At 39.9% G+C, this 15,177-nt stretch overlaps 1 protein-coding gene across 4 annotated transcripts in view; it reads right to left on the reverse strand.

Annotated features, from left to right (window-relative positions):
- HEATR5A (HEAT repeat containing 5A) overlaps positions 1 to 14,596 on the reverse strand; it is a 96,753-nt gene extending 82,157 nt beyond the window's left edge. For 3 of the 4 annotated variants that reach the window (XM_018065898.1, XM_018065897.1, XM_018065895.1), the window contains exons 1-2: positions 14,355 to 14,596; positions 12,332 to 12,398 (exon numbers count right to left, since the gene is read on the reverse strand). The gene's annotated coding sequence lies outside the window, so the exon portion shown is untranslated. The remainder of the gene's footprint in view (positions 1 to 12,331; positions 12,399 to 14,354) is intronic. The other variant, XM_018065896.1, reaches the window with a different exon arrangement.

A 15,177-nucleotide genomic window follows, 5' to 3' on the forward strand; every position in this document is an offset into this window, starting at 1 on the left:
CTTCTCCTCCTGCCCCCAATCTCTCCCAGCATCAGGGTCTTTTCCAATGAGTCAACTCTTCGCATGAGGTGGCCAAAGTATTGGAGTTTCAGCTTTAGCATCATTCCTTCCAATGAACACCCAGGACTGATCTCCTTCAGAATGGACTGGTTGTATCTCCTTGCAGTCCAAGGGACTCTCAAGAGTCTTCTCCAACACCACAGTTCAAAAGCATCAATTCTTCAACGCTCAGCTTTCTTCACGCTCCAACTCTCACATCCATACATGACCACTGGAAAAACCACAGCCTTGACCAGATGGACCTTTGTTGGCAAAGTAATGTCTCTGCTTTTGAATATGCTATCTAGGTTGGTCATAACTTTCCTTCCAAGGAGTAAGTGTCTTTTAATTTCATGGCTGCAATCACCATCTGCAGTGATTTTGGAGCCCCCCCAAATGAAGTCTGACACTGTTTCTACTGTTTCCCCATCTATTTGCCATGAAGTGATGGGACCAGACGCCATGATCTTAGTTTTCTGAATGTTGAGCTTTAAGCCAACTTTTTCACTCTCCTCTTTCATTTTCATCAAGAGGCTTTTTAGTTCCTCTTCACTTCACCATGCCATAAGGGTGGTGTCATCTGCATATGTGAGGTTTTGGATATTTCTCCCGGCAATCTTAATTCCAGCTTGTGCTTCCTCCAGCCCAGTGTTTCCATGATGTACTCTGCATATAAGTTAAATAAGTGGGTGACAATATACAGCCTTGACGTACTCCTTTTCCTATTTGGAACCAGTCTGTTGTTCCATGTCCAGTTCTAATCACTGCTTCCTAGAGTCAGGTCAGGTGGTCTGGTATTCCCATCTCTTTTAGAATTTTCCACAGTTTATTGTGATCCACACAGTCAAAGGCTTTGGCATAGTCAATAAAGCAGAAATAGGTGTTTTTCTGGAACTCTCTTGCTTTTTCCATGATCCAGCGGATGGTGGCAACTTGATCTCTGGTTCCTCTGCCTTTTCTAAAACCAGCTTGAACATCTGGAAGTTCACGGTTCATGTATTGCTGAAACCTGGCTTGGAGAATTTTGAGCATGACTTTACTAGCATGTGAGATGAGCCCAATTGTGCTGTAGTTTGAGCATTCTTTTTGGCATTGCCTTTCTTTGGGATTGGAATGAAAACTGACCGTTTCCAATCCTGTGACCACTGCTGAGTTTTTAGGAAAAATCCCATCTCAACCAGTAGATAGTCTCCCTATCCCTGTGAACCTTGTTATGAAAGCAAACTCACGTTTTTGAAGGCACTTGGATAGATGCCATCCAAGGACTGTAGAACACAGATCATTATCTGCTATGACCCAGATCCAATGCAGCCTTCACTTCTCTTGTAACAAGTAATCAATAGAAGAGGTTTGTTTTTAGATTCATGAGCATCTCCTGGGTACACTCTAGTACCTTTCTAGAATATATACAACATATACGCATGTGGGTAAAATACATACACACCCATATGCAAATTTACAAGATGGCATTTCTGATTATGAATTTTTTATTTCTTGGTGCATGCTCAAGTATATGTCAGTAAAACAGTATGATGTCTGCAATTCATTTTCAAATAGTTAAGTACATCAATTAATTAGCCATAAAATACGGCAAAATGTTAACAGATGAATACTGTAGGTAGTACATATGTGAGCAATCATTTTGTTATTCCTCAATTTTTCTGTATTTTTTAAAATACTGCAATAAAAAAGTTGGAAAAATTATTTAAGAAGAGAAAATTTTTAAAAACATGAGCTGGCTTAAAAACAAATCACATTACTACTTCCAGGAGTAACAGCTATCATCAAGAACATTAAACAACAGAGAAGGTATCATATACATATAAGGTGGGTACATCTATCCCATACTAAAGTATAAATAATAACTAATACATTATAAATAAACTGGTTAAGCTAAGCAGAAACATGTAATTCAAAATGCATAGAAATACAAACAGAATGCCACAGGTAATTAAACTAAACCATATAAAATACATAACTCATATTCCCCCTAAATAAACCTCAATCTTTTGCAGAGAAGCCAGTAAGATGTGGACTTCCCAGGTGGCACTAGTGGTAAAGAACCTCCTTGCCAATGCAGGTAGATGTAAGAGACATGGGTTCAATCTGGGTTGGGAAGATCCCCTGGAGAAGGGCATGGCAATTCACTCCAGTATTCTTGCCTGGAGAATCCCATGGACAGAGGAGCCTGGTGCGCTACAGTCCACAGGGTCTCAAAAAGAGTTGAACAGGACTCAAGCCACTTAGCAAGCATGCACGTGTAGTAAGCAGTATTAGAAAATCAGATGGGAGGTATGAGGAAGGCTTTTCTTTCTTTTTTCTCCTAGAGAGTTTATGGGTATGAAATTACCTAGACTATAACACTGTAATAATTGTGATATAACTGAAAAGAAGTCTCTTTAAAAAACAGTAGTTACAAACTGATGAACTGTTGGCCAAATTTCACCTGCAATATATGTACTGGGGAAAAAATTGGTTACTAACATTTAAACACAAGATTTTACACAAAAATCTGGGTCCATATCCCATACAGCAAAGAAAGACTGAATCTAAGGGGAGCAGGGACTCTCAGGTAAGTACACTTGCCACCTGGACTGCCTTATTCATTTACATTATTTGCCAGCTTCTCTGGGTATTCAAGTTTTCAGCTCCTACTCTCTCTTTACCTTACTTTCACCCTCTGGCTTGGGCAAGAAACCCTCCTTTTCTTTCTTCAATTATCAAAGTGAACTGATCAAAATATGCACAATAAAGGTAATAAATGCTACAGAAATAATTCCCTGAAGAATTCTAAGTATACCAAAGGAGAAAAGCCAGTTTGTACTCAATATCTGCTGTTGTGTGAGGAAAAAAAAAATAACCTGAGTATCACAGAGAAAATTTCTTGTAACCACCAGGACAAGTCAAAACCCTATCTTAAGAATCAAATTACCCTTTTTAGAGGTCATTAGGACTGCTGAAGAGACATTTTTTTTCCTTAGGCAGAAGCAATATTGTGGTGTAAAATGATCTATCAAGAAGCAAAATAGCTAACACAATGCAATAATAAATAATTCAGTAAAGAGTTTGAGATCATAAGCAGGGCATAAAGTTTATCTCCCATGCCCTCAATACATTCCTCATATAAATTACTCTTAAAGAAGTAGACAATTAACACTGGTAATCCCACATCCAAACCCCCAAATCTACAATGGCCTCTGACCTCCACATATGTATTATCAATGACGTAAGTAAATGCACTTTGCAAACAACAGATGTCCCTGCTCTAACCTACAGTGTAACTTGAGGATGATGAATACAAATACAGTCAACCTACTGTATGTTTTAATTCAACTATAGCCCTATGGCTATACATACCTGGAGAATGCTTATTTGTCTGATTTTTCTCTTATTTTCCATTTTTATGCTTCTTGGGGGAGGTTACAGAGTGATTAATTTATTAAAAGTGAACACATATAATAATGTATTTTTCAAGGTACAGTTATGCTACTTGAAAAAAAGATGCCATCAAACCACTGTACCAACTATAATGCCAACCATTATTTCTGGCAGACACTAAATTACTACTGATCACGAATTATAGTCCAAGCACAGCTCTAAGAGCTTTAAATATTCTTGAATAAGTTGCAGAACTGTCCATGGGTAGTTATTTTTATTAGCACCATTTTAAGACGAGGAAACTGAGGCACAGAGAAGCTGAGTCACTTTTCTAAGGTTACACAGAAAACGGTCATACACTAAAGCGATGTAACTCGAGATATATGCACTCTAACCACTACATATTATGCTGCCACCCTTTTATCCAATCAAGCCTATCAAATACCTTGACAGGCCAGGCATTTTATTCATTCATTCATTTTTACTAATATATACTTGATGTACAATATTATGTTAGTTTCAAGTGTACTACATAATGATTTGACATTTACTAACATTTGAAATGATCACCATATCTACAAAGGACTTTTGGGGAACATGGTATTTTGGGGAACAAAACTATTTTGAGAACATATGTCATTTGGGGGAACATATACGCTCAAGTTCATGCAGGGGGGAAAAGTCTTCTTCATATTTTTGGTCATTTTAGTTTCTTAAAATGATTTATTATATCATTTTGAAGAATGTAAAGAGAAAAAAAATCACAAATAAAGACACCCCCTCAAACACAAATAAGAGAGGTTTGACAAATTGGTTTTCTTTCTTTCCTGAGCAATAAAAGATCAATTTACAAAATGAACAAGTCATTCAGTAGTAAATGGAACTGAATCTAGAATGTATCAAGCAGTTAAAGTTTCGGAATGTCTCAAATTTAAATTACTTTTCTTTGCCTCTCAAGTCTTTAACAGACATCACAGCAGCTACAACTCCGCCTCCAGCTTTCAGTTTCTCAGTTTTGTTTAAAGAGCATAGAGTAAAAAACAAACAAACAAAACCTCTCAGGAATCTCCCATATTTCAGGGTACACACATAAATCTTAAAATCCATACCTTTCAAAACAAACAAACAAAAACAACAAAACAGTAATTAGCTTTGTTGGGGAAGGAGGAAACTTTCCTCTACCCTTCTAGGTTTTTCTGAATTCTGGTCTAGGAATTAAATTGGCATGGGACAGATAAACAGGAGAAAAAATTCAATTCCAGATATAAGGAACCCCCCACACAAGTGGATCAAAGACCCCAGATACATGAAGTGTTGAGACAGAAAGGTAAAATGAAGTATTATGCCACTCTAAGCTGAGGGAGCCTGAGGCTTCGAGGACCGGAACAGTCACAGGATGACTAAGGGGAGTAGATGTTTGGTAAATAGATGTTTGCTCTAACAGAGACGGGGCTACTTAGAAAAAATTTACCTCTAATAACAACTCTTCCCTGAGACAAGTCCCCAGTTTATTCTAAGTAGCTAAGGGAAGACAATATTTTCTCTTGAACCTATGGGTTCAAAAGAATCCTCATGCAAAAGTGACACCTTCTGGGCAGCTCGATCTGAATCCCTACAAGATTTAATCTAAAAGAAGATAGATCATTTTTTACTGACCTAATACTCCCTATGACCTGTGATTCAGGCTTTGCACAATTATAGGCTACAAAATAGGAACTCACAAATCACACAGAGCATTAGGTCATAATTAAGACGTTGCCTAAGGAAGGCTGCCCCTGGTAGAAAGCAAATAAGGTCTTTTTGTCACTGTACTTTAAATACCCTTCTCTACAACAGTCTTCACTGGTTGTAGAGTAAAACAAATATTAAAGCAAGTCACTTGTGATTCCAGAGTTAATAGTTTCATCTTGATGATTTGAAAATCCTATCTGCATCTTATTTTTAAAATCTGAAGCACCTTGCTTCTTCCTACAATAAACTATTTCAAAATTTACCTTTATAAAATAAAATCCTTCAGGAAGTCTTTCAGGATTAATTCCCCTATTAATATCGTGTTCGCTTGGTACAGGATTTCTTTGATTATAGATATGCTTCATAAAGTGGTGGGCTTCTCTAGCCATCGTTTAAATCGTGCTCCTGGTATTTTTCTGATTCAAAATGTTAGCAATGATTATTAAAGCAGTAGCATTGTGGGTAATGCTATTTTCTCTAGTCTCCAAATTTGTTATGATTTTAAAACTTTTAAAATGAAACCCTTAAAAACCAATAAATAAGCTGAACTTCTACTGATTCCTTACTTTTATAATTCATAATACCATTTGTTAGCATCACCTTGGTAACACAAGTGGGAGGGACACACCTATTACCTGCTGCAGTTCATGGCAATGCCTCTCACTTTCCCACTAATTTCCAAATCACAAACTGATGACAGTAGCTATTCTTTTTCTTTTTAAATTTCATTAATTTTTAAAATTTACTGATTTTTAATTGGAGGATAATTGCTTTACAATATTGTGTTGGTTTCTGCCATATATCAACATGAAATCAGCCACATGTCCCCAACCTTTTGAACCTCCTTCCCACCTCCCACTCCATCCTATCCCTCTAGGTTGTCAGAGCACCAGATTCGAGCTCCCTGCATCATACAGCAGATTTCCACTGGCTGTCTTAATTTTACACATGGTAATGGATATATTTCAGTGCTACTCTCTCCTTTTGTCCCATCGTCTCCTTCCTGCTCTGTGTCCACAAGTCTGGTCTCTGTCTGCATCTCTACCGCTGCCCTGCAGAAAAGCAGCTATTACTCACTGAGCCAGGAACTTTCTAGGTGCTTAATTACTATCATCTCTAATCATCACAGGAAAGAAAGCAAGTATTACTGGTCCCCATATTACAGAAAAAAAAAACCAAAAACTTTGATGCCAGTATACAGGACAGAAGAACCAACCCAGGTCTCTTTGGGAACAAAACTCATTCTCTTTCCTCAGTGCTAGGAAACCTTTCCACCGGAAAAAAAGGGAAAACAGCATTTCTGATATTAAGATGTAAGGGACAGAAGTGCAGAACAAACAGAGCATGGCGGTGGAGGTGGGGCCTTACTTTATATTTGGGCTCACTCTACCGATTTCCCCATGCATGTGGGCATGCTCAGTCGTGTCCACCTCGTTGTGACCCCATGGACTGTGGCCCACCAGGCTCTTCTGTCCAGGCGATTCTCCAGGCAAGAATACTGGTGTGGATTGCCATGCCCTTCTCCAGGAGATCTTCCCAACCCAGGGATCGAACTCGCGTCCCTTGCAGGTCCTGCACTGGCAGGTGGATTCTTTACCAGTAGTGTCACCTGGGAAGCCCCAATATTTCGCCCTACACCTTTCAGTAAATCACAAAATCAGTTTTACCTCCCAATTCCTTCAGGGACAAGGGTCAAACAATTGAAAAGGCAGTGTTGGGAAAACAGCAAAAGGAAGAACATAGATGAGGTAGGTAAACTGTTTAAGAAGCTGAGCATGTCAAAATAGTAGACCTATAACAAAATAGACTACTCTGGTTAATAGCAACTCTGGTTGCTTTTAAAAATACAAAGTTTTTTGAGCCTAAACCAACTTAACAGAATCTCTGGAGGCTGAGGTGCTATGATAATGGGAGTTTCCATTTAATCCTCACACGGTGAGATGACTAGGCGACTAAGCTGCAGCTCCACCCACCCCTCAAAGTCATCTCTCTGCTGGCCAGTCACCCCTACTGTCCACGCAGAAAATCACGTCCAGGTTTTGGACCAAGAACTTATGAGAAGCCCACACTGTGCTTGCTTCTGTTTTTTACTTCATTTTGTCTTCTTTGTAAAAGGATGTTTTTCTTTAACTAGAAATAACCAAATGCTTAAAAAAAAAAGAAATAAAACTAGCACTATTCATGTACAAAGAATACTGAAACTAGATAATATAGATATTTTAATAGCTGGTGAGTGTCCCCTATGCTCCTATAATTCATTTACTACCTTAGGTAAGAAAGATTTAACTTATTATTTTTAGATAAGCACAAAGAAACTGAAATTGCTTTAGAAAATAGCAGCAAAATGACAATGAACTTCGAATCTATGAAATTACTTGATATGAACTTAGACTTTCTAATTCTCTGTAATAACTCTAAAATAAACCAGTTGTCATTAGTCAAATACTGAAAGTGTGAAGTGTACAATATTGATTAAGCTCAGTAAGAATTTAGCTGAGTGATTCAATCTACGTACATTAAATCTAAATATTATAAATGCAAAAACTTCACAGCCAAAACTGAGATTTTAGAAAAGCTGATAGATTTATAGTGACAGTACAAATAGGTTCAACTCTTTTGGAAAATATAAATAAGTCATAAAAATATCAAAACCACTTGACAAAAGCATGAGTTTTTGAAAATTCGTGCCAGAGAAAAGAAAAGGAGAATATCAGAAGTGTAAGCATTGATTAGAGCATTATGAGAGGTGAAAACTGAAAACTTGCAAGTCCATCATTAGAGAAATGACTGTTTGACATTTTCAGACACTATCAGGCTCTCATTAAAAACTGTAATTATAGAAACTACAAGTGCATAAATTTTAACAGGTTCACCTATTGAGAGCATTCCAACAGGTAAAGCAGTGTTTCCTAAAAAGTGTTGTGTAGAATACTGGAAAACAATGAGGAAACGAGGATTTGTGTTTTATGTGAGGGAACAGAATCCAAATCTTTTGGGGAAACACCATGTTGGCAGTCTTCCTTCCTACAGAGGGTCTCCACATATGTGCTATATGTAATGTACATTATATCCTGCCAGAAGGAGGGAGGGTGGGGTGTGTGTGTGTGTGTGTGGCACTTGACATTTCTCCGCATCTTTTAAGTACTGAACTTTGCCCCTTTTCTATCTTTTTCTTTTCCTCCCCCTGCTGGGAATTCTGAGAACTCAGTGTTCTATAGAGCACAATCTTTAAATACTAATCATTAGAGACCACTATAATTCAAAAAATTTTTAATTCCCTTTTAGTTATACTATGATAGGATTTTTATAACAAGTAGAAGAATATGTAACAAAACAATATCATATTTCTACTTAAAAGTAGCCATTTCTGGTTAACATTTTGGATCAAATTATCTAACATTCAGAATTCTAAATATAAACAATCTTTTCTACTACTCCTGGAAGAAGAGTAAAGAAAAAAAGAATACTTTTAATTAACCAAATGATTTCTCAGTTCACATAAAAATCTGTTACTCATAACTTTCGACCAAGTTTCACACCACACCCCTTCTGAGCTAAAAATGGCTTGTTACACCATAAATGTTAATATTTGATTTTTGGAATTCTGAATACAATTCCCATAAAATCAATTTAATTAATGTTTCTTAAGTCATATGACAACATGACCCAGGCACACAGCACTAATAACCTGTTTTACAATATAATGAAAATGCATTCAGTGTACCTAGATTCAAAGAATACTTCCTGCAAATGTGGTAGAAATGCTGAGAAACCTGCTTCTTACCACTGCATAATACAAATCAGTTGGAAAGGCAGACTCACTCAACTCGAAGAACTGATTAAGAAGCACTTCCTACAAGACAGAGAAGCTAGAATGGAGTAGGAAAGAAACAGGAGTTACACAGAAATGGATAAAGTGAGGTAAGAAAGGGCCAGAAGTAGGTATGCAATTTCCTTTGCCTTCCTCCCGTTTCCCTTCAAGTGCTGCAGATTACTACTGAGGAAGAGAAGAATGGCAGAAGCTGGATTCAGTGAAGGAGGCTGCCAGAAGGGGCCTCTGGTGTAGGCTAGCTCTGGCATTCTCCCTCCAGATTACAAAAGAGAGAACCTTAGAGGGTAAAAGGAAGTACGGTGGGAGGGGCGCAGGGGACTGAGCAGCAGAACCAACCCTAACAAGGCAATGATAGGAAGAGACTTAACATTTCTTCAGGATTTCCTTACTAGAAACTTTTAATGCACTATCTCATTGAATCTCCCTACTACTGTGGTAGTTGAGTCACTAAATCGTCTGTCTCTTGTGACTCCATGGACTGTAGCCTGGCAGGCTCCTCTGTCCATGGGGTTCTCCAGACAAGAACACTGGAGTGAGTTGCCATTTCCTTCTCCAGGCGATCTTCCTGACCCAGGGATTGGATCCGGGTATCCTGCACTGCAGGCAATTTCTTTACCAACTGAACTACCAGGGAAACCCCTCCCTAACACTAAAACTCAGATATTAATCATCCTTATTTTACAGATGAGGATAAAGAAGAAATGTGTCCAAGATTTAAGTGAAGACAGAAGTAGAAGAAAGAAGGTAACACCTACAGCTGTCTAGTTTCAATGTCCATGCTCCTTCAACTACTTCATATATCCTTTCCATACAGTTTGTAATCACTGACAGTTACTATCATGCCCACTGAAGCATCTAATCTTTATAACTTTGTTTTCTCTTATCAGTTCACTCTCCTCTTAGGTCTCCAGTACTTTGAGGCTTTTTGATGAAATGTGAGGTGTACTAGAGACATCAACTTCCAGATGGCCCTTCCCACAAAGACAGCAAATCCCTAAGTAACTCACACTAACACCATCAGTCTTCCCTGGTGGCTCAGACGGTAAAGAATCTGCCTGCAATGCAGGAGCCTTGGGTTCGATCCCTGGGTTGGGAAGATCTCCTGGAGAAGGGGAGGTCTACCCACTCCAGTATCCTTGCCTGGAGAATTCCATGAGCCTGGTGGACTCCTCCATGGGATCACAGAGTCTGACACAACTGAGCGACTAACAGTGTTAGCTTAGTCCTTGGTTATTCTTGACAATTTTTATCACTCTTCATTCCACAAACCAACTCTCCCACCTCTCCCTGGGAAGAAAGATATCACTCTGAACACTCTGAAGTGCCAGAAGGCAAGTTTTAAAAGAGAAATTTTACCCTAATATCTCCCACCACACTCATCTGAAAGTCACTACCTAAGCAATCTCACTACTTGGTATCTAGTAAAGAATTCAGTAACAAGAAGTAAAAAACAAACAAAAAAAGTTTAAAAAAATACACAGCAATTAACTGTTTCAAAGATCATCAACTTTACTGACATGTTTCTTGTCTCTTGGGGCCTGCTGACTCTTAGTTTAGTCTAGACATGACTGATAATCCAGCTATCTGGATTCTAGTTGGAGTGGGGTAGAGTGCCATATTAAAAGTGAAGGAGGAGACTAATTGAGAGCATGAAGAAGCTGGAGCAGGAAGCTAACAGTAATGGAAGAGACCAAAATACTATTTAATATAAACACTTTAAAAAGCAGGCAATATGGGGATACTTAGTTCAAGAGCAGAGTGCGTAAGATGCCTGTATTCCTCCAGCTCAGCAGAGGACAGGAATCCTTGCTCAATTTTCCAAAATATCACTGTATTTGTGCTCAAGTAATCTGTTACCTAGGACTTCCTACTTTAGTCATTAGACCCCACCTGCTTTAGAATCCCCTTCTTTTCCCCCTTCTAACTGTTCATTTCATGGCTTTTATCCTGGTGAGCGCTCAGAGTCACCCTTATTCCCACTATGGTCTGACATCTTGGCTTTTCTTCGCGGTCCCCACTTCTAATTTACAAATCTTATGAAGTGCCTCGCCCAGAATTTAGCCACAGTTCTGACCTTCCTGGAGCCCTACCTGAGGGTTTTTTATTTTGTTTTGTTTTAGCAGACTCCCTGCCAGATGCCTAACTGGGCTCTTAACTTCACAAGTGTAGCTCCCTGGAACAACTCCATTATTCCCTTGTTTTCCAGCTGCCATCATCACATCCACCCAAGTAATACAGTGAACACACCATCTACTACTTCTAACCCCCAGCTGGTCTGGGGCAGCACTCCACAATCAAACTCACTGATATTTCTGCAGAAAAATATAAACATATTCACATAAAGGATAAATAATGACTATAAACAGCTTCCTATCAGGTCAGGTCATGTTCTGCTACCAAATGAGTTAAGAAAAGTGCCTTTTGGACTCTGTAATTAAGCTTAAGGGATTCTGTACCTGTATACACTTCTCTTTTCTTTTTTTGCTTTTCAGATTTCCTCCCAAAATATCTCAAAAAAAATTTTGTGCTTTTCAATGGGTAATTTCAACTTCCTAATAATTTTACTTACATAAAAATGTACGGAATAAATGAGGTAATGTTTTGACTATATACTTAATACACAAAAACATGCATAAATTCAACATACAGAAATCTACAAGTGCAACAGAAAAGAAGATAGATATTGTAATACATCCATAGAGAAGCATAAACTAGGAAAGAAGTACATATGCAAAATATTTTAGAGAAGTTAGAACCATGGTTTCAAAATTGGCAAAAGTATATACTCTGCTTTAAATACTTAAATATCACCTCATACAACTTTACCTTCTTTCCTGTCACATAACTAGTTCTAATTTCTTATGCAGCATAAACATAACATTATGCTTTAATATGACTACATTATGTTTCTTTCTAGAAATACTTAGATATATCTTTGACTTCATGCTCAGTTACACTGTGAATAATTTTCTGTCCAGTCTTTTAATCAATGTCACTAGATTCATGGTAAAAAAAAAATGTTTAAGTAAAAATAACTGTTACTTGTGAAAAACAGAAATGATACATTTAAAAGAGCTTACTAAATTAAAAAAAAAAAGCAGTCCACACCAGATCCAAATTAAAACTAGAAGTTATAAAGTTGTTAGAAACACACAAAAATCCTTCCCTTTCTCTAGCCTTCCAAAAGGCGAGAAATGCTGAAATTAAAACTTACTAGGTAATTATAACTGAAAAGCCATGACCTTTTTCCAACATTACACATCTAGGATCCAGAAGCATCTGTAGGATGCAGGAGTCCACCTGACACAACAAAGAAAGTAAGAAAAATAATAAAAACTGAACTTAACCTACTTCCTCTCACAAAAGATACAGTGACTAAGAGTTTGTAGAGGTCTAGTCCAAGGTCAGCAATTCTTTCCTGTAAAAGACCAGAGAGTAAATACTTTAGGCTGTATGGACCACACAGTCTCTATCACAACTACTCATAAACAACACATAAACAGCTATAAATAGATAAAAGAGTGTGGTTATGTTCCAGTACAACTTTATAACAACTGGCAGCAGGCTGGATCTGACCCACAGCCTGTCAATTACTGACCCCTAGTGTAATTCCAATGAATTTAATACTACAACTAGACAAAAGCTTCAATTAAATGATACAAACAAGTCTCTACTAATTCCTCAGGCCTCAGTTAATTCATTTCTTAAGTGAAATTTAATAACAGTTTCCCAGTTTTGGCACTCTCCTTAAAATGCAGAAATGCTTTTACATGAGAGGACTAAGGTCCCACTAAGGGGCTGTTCAAACTCATTAACTATACTATGGATAGTTAATGAAAGAAAATTCAATGAAGTCTTTTTTTTAAAAAAAAGTCTATGTCTTTAAACTAGTTAATCAGGATTTAGAATAAATGAATTTTAGAGTATGAAGAGACCTAACCACCTGAAGACATGGAGAGGTAAGTTCATGAAGATTATAAACTGTCTCAGTCCTCTTTTTGAAATAAAGCTGAAAAAAGGAAGATATGTGCATTGCCTAAAGACAAAAATTCTTAAATTTTTTTTCTTAGAGAATGTACTATTTGCGCAGTAGTTTGGCTATGTATTTTCTGTTACTAAAGTCAGATATAAAGATTAAAAGAAAAGAAGAAAAAAGTAAGCTAAGATCCATAAACAGTAGTGGAGGCGCTTAAGCTAAAATTCAGGTCTGTTGTCAATTCAGGAGTCTTGTAGCACTAAAGCTCTCTATACAAATAACTATTTTTTCCAACTGTCCCTATCCTTATGTTATAAACCCTGCCTGCTACCCATTTAATTAAAGGGAAAAAAAAAATCCATGGTGTTTAAAATGTAAATAACTGTCGGCTTCAATACTGATCTAAAATCATTTTCTCAAAGACATACTTTCTAAAATGTTTGCGAAACAGGACAATTCTCCTTTCCCCATCCGTCTAATGCCCAGCTTCAAGGACACTTCTGCTTTCTTTCCACTTTAATCTCTTCAGAGTATTTTCTCTGACAAAGTTCTAAACCATACTTACGGGTCCCCCCTTTCCCTCCTTCTAACGTCTTTTCTACGCTCTAAGGTCCTTAAGGGCGCTCAGCCTGAACATAAAAGGCGCTGAATATTTGCTGAATAAATGACTGCACGGAAAAAGAATGTATAATTATGACCTTCCATAAAAGAGGTCAAATCATCTGACACACTATTCGACTTGACAGTTATGAAAATCATCTTGCCAGAGGTGCATTACTGTGACCAGTATCATAAAGCGCTTCTTAAAGTTTCCAAAGACTTTACAATCCCTTGCAATGACGCTGCGCAGACCGAAAGTAGGGTAAGAAATGTTTCCTTGTACTAAGCAAAAGCTAGCCCGGCAAAAGCTAGCCTCGCTTTCTTTGCGAGGAAGGACTAAAGTATCCAGTCTCTACTGCTTCAGGAAACCCGCCTCCAGGGCTGCTCGCGGGAGCCCGGAGAACCTCGCCCAAAGCCCGGGTTGGGGCCCCGCTCCCAGCCAAACCCCGACGTTGCGGGCGCCGCTAGGGCGGGTCCGGGGAGCGGCGCGCGGGCTAGGCGGGCTCCGACCTTCCGACCTTCCGACCTTCTCCGCACGCCCGGGGGCTCCAGCCCGCGCGGCCAGAGTCCACGCCTACCTGTTGTGCTCGGGTGAAACACAGTTTCCCAGAGCCCAGGAGGAAGGACCGGCTGCACTGGCCATTCGGCCGTCCCCGCGCCCATCCCCTCCTCGGCGGGCTCCAGCCCCTTACACCAGGACACCTAATCCTTCGACCCGTTCCGGCTCCCGGGGTCCCAACTTCCTCCACCTCTTGGCTGCCGCGACCACCCTGCGGACCCCCAAGCAGCTCAACTCACGGTGCAGGGCCCCGGTGTGTGTTTCTTCCCCGCCGGCAGGAAGCCCGGACACCGCCCCCTCGCGCCCGGAGCCGCCTTCACTCTTGGGATTCCCGACTGCTCGCCCCCGGCGTCCCCCCACGACTCAGCGCCCGTCCCAGCCCAGCCACGCTGTCGGCTCCACAGTGCGGCAGGGTAGCACCGGGACTCGCCGGCGGCGGCGACTGCGAGACAGCGGAGCGGGAGGGGCTCGCGCGGGGCGGGGCCGGAAAGCTCGGAGCCTGGAGTGCGGCGGGAGCCAGCGATTGGGAGCGCGCCCCGCACCGCCCCGCCGACCTAGGCCCCGCCAGCCGGCGGCCGAGCTATCGAGCGCCCACTCTGGCAGGCGTGAGTGCTCCACCGCCGAAAGAGCGATGAAGGAGACTGCGGCTCAAGTTGAGGCCAGGGCAGCAGTTTTGCAGTCCAGAGAGCTTGGCCACACCCATTTTTGTTTGTTTCTAACGCCAGCCAGAATCCTTGGGGACAGCCTTCGGGCATCTGAACACGACTAGAGCCTGGAGAAATTCAGGCAGGGCGTGTAGGTGGGTGGGTGTAGACATGGAAGGGACCCTAGATAGCTTTGTAGTCCTACAGCCCGAAACTCTGGGGCCTGGCTCAAGGTCACACACCCCTGCCACGGGCAAAATTAGGATTAACAACCTCTTGGCCCCCAAGTCAATTGAGTTTTTCTAGCATACTCAGCATTTTGAATCTAATTTTACAATTTTTATTTTGAAATAAGTGCAAGCTTAGAAAAGTGCTTCTAGTATAGAGAACATTTTTCCTTCCTGAACCATTTGAGATC

The sequence above is a fragment of the Capra hircus genome, chromosome 21, assembly GCF_001704415.2.
Source record: "Capra hircus breed San Clemente chromosome 21, ASM170441v1, whole genome shotgun sequence".
Classification (NCBI taxonomy): domain Eukaryota; kingdom Metazoa; phylum Chordata; class Mammalia; order Artiodactyla; family Bovidae; genus Capra; species Capra hircus.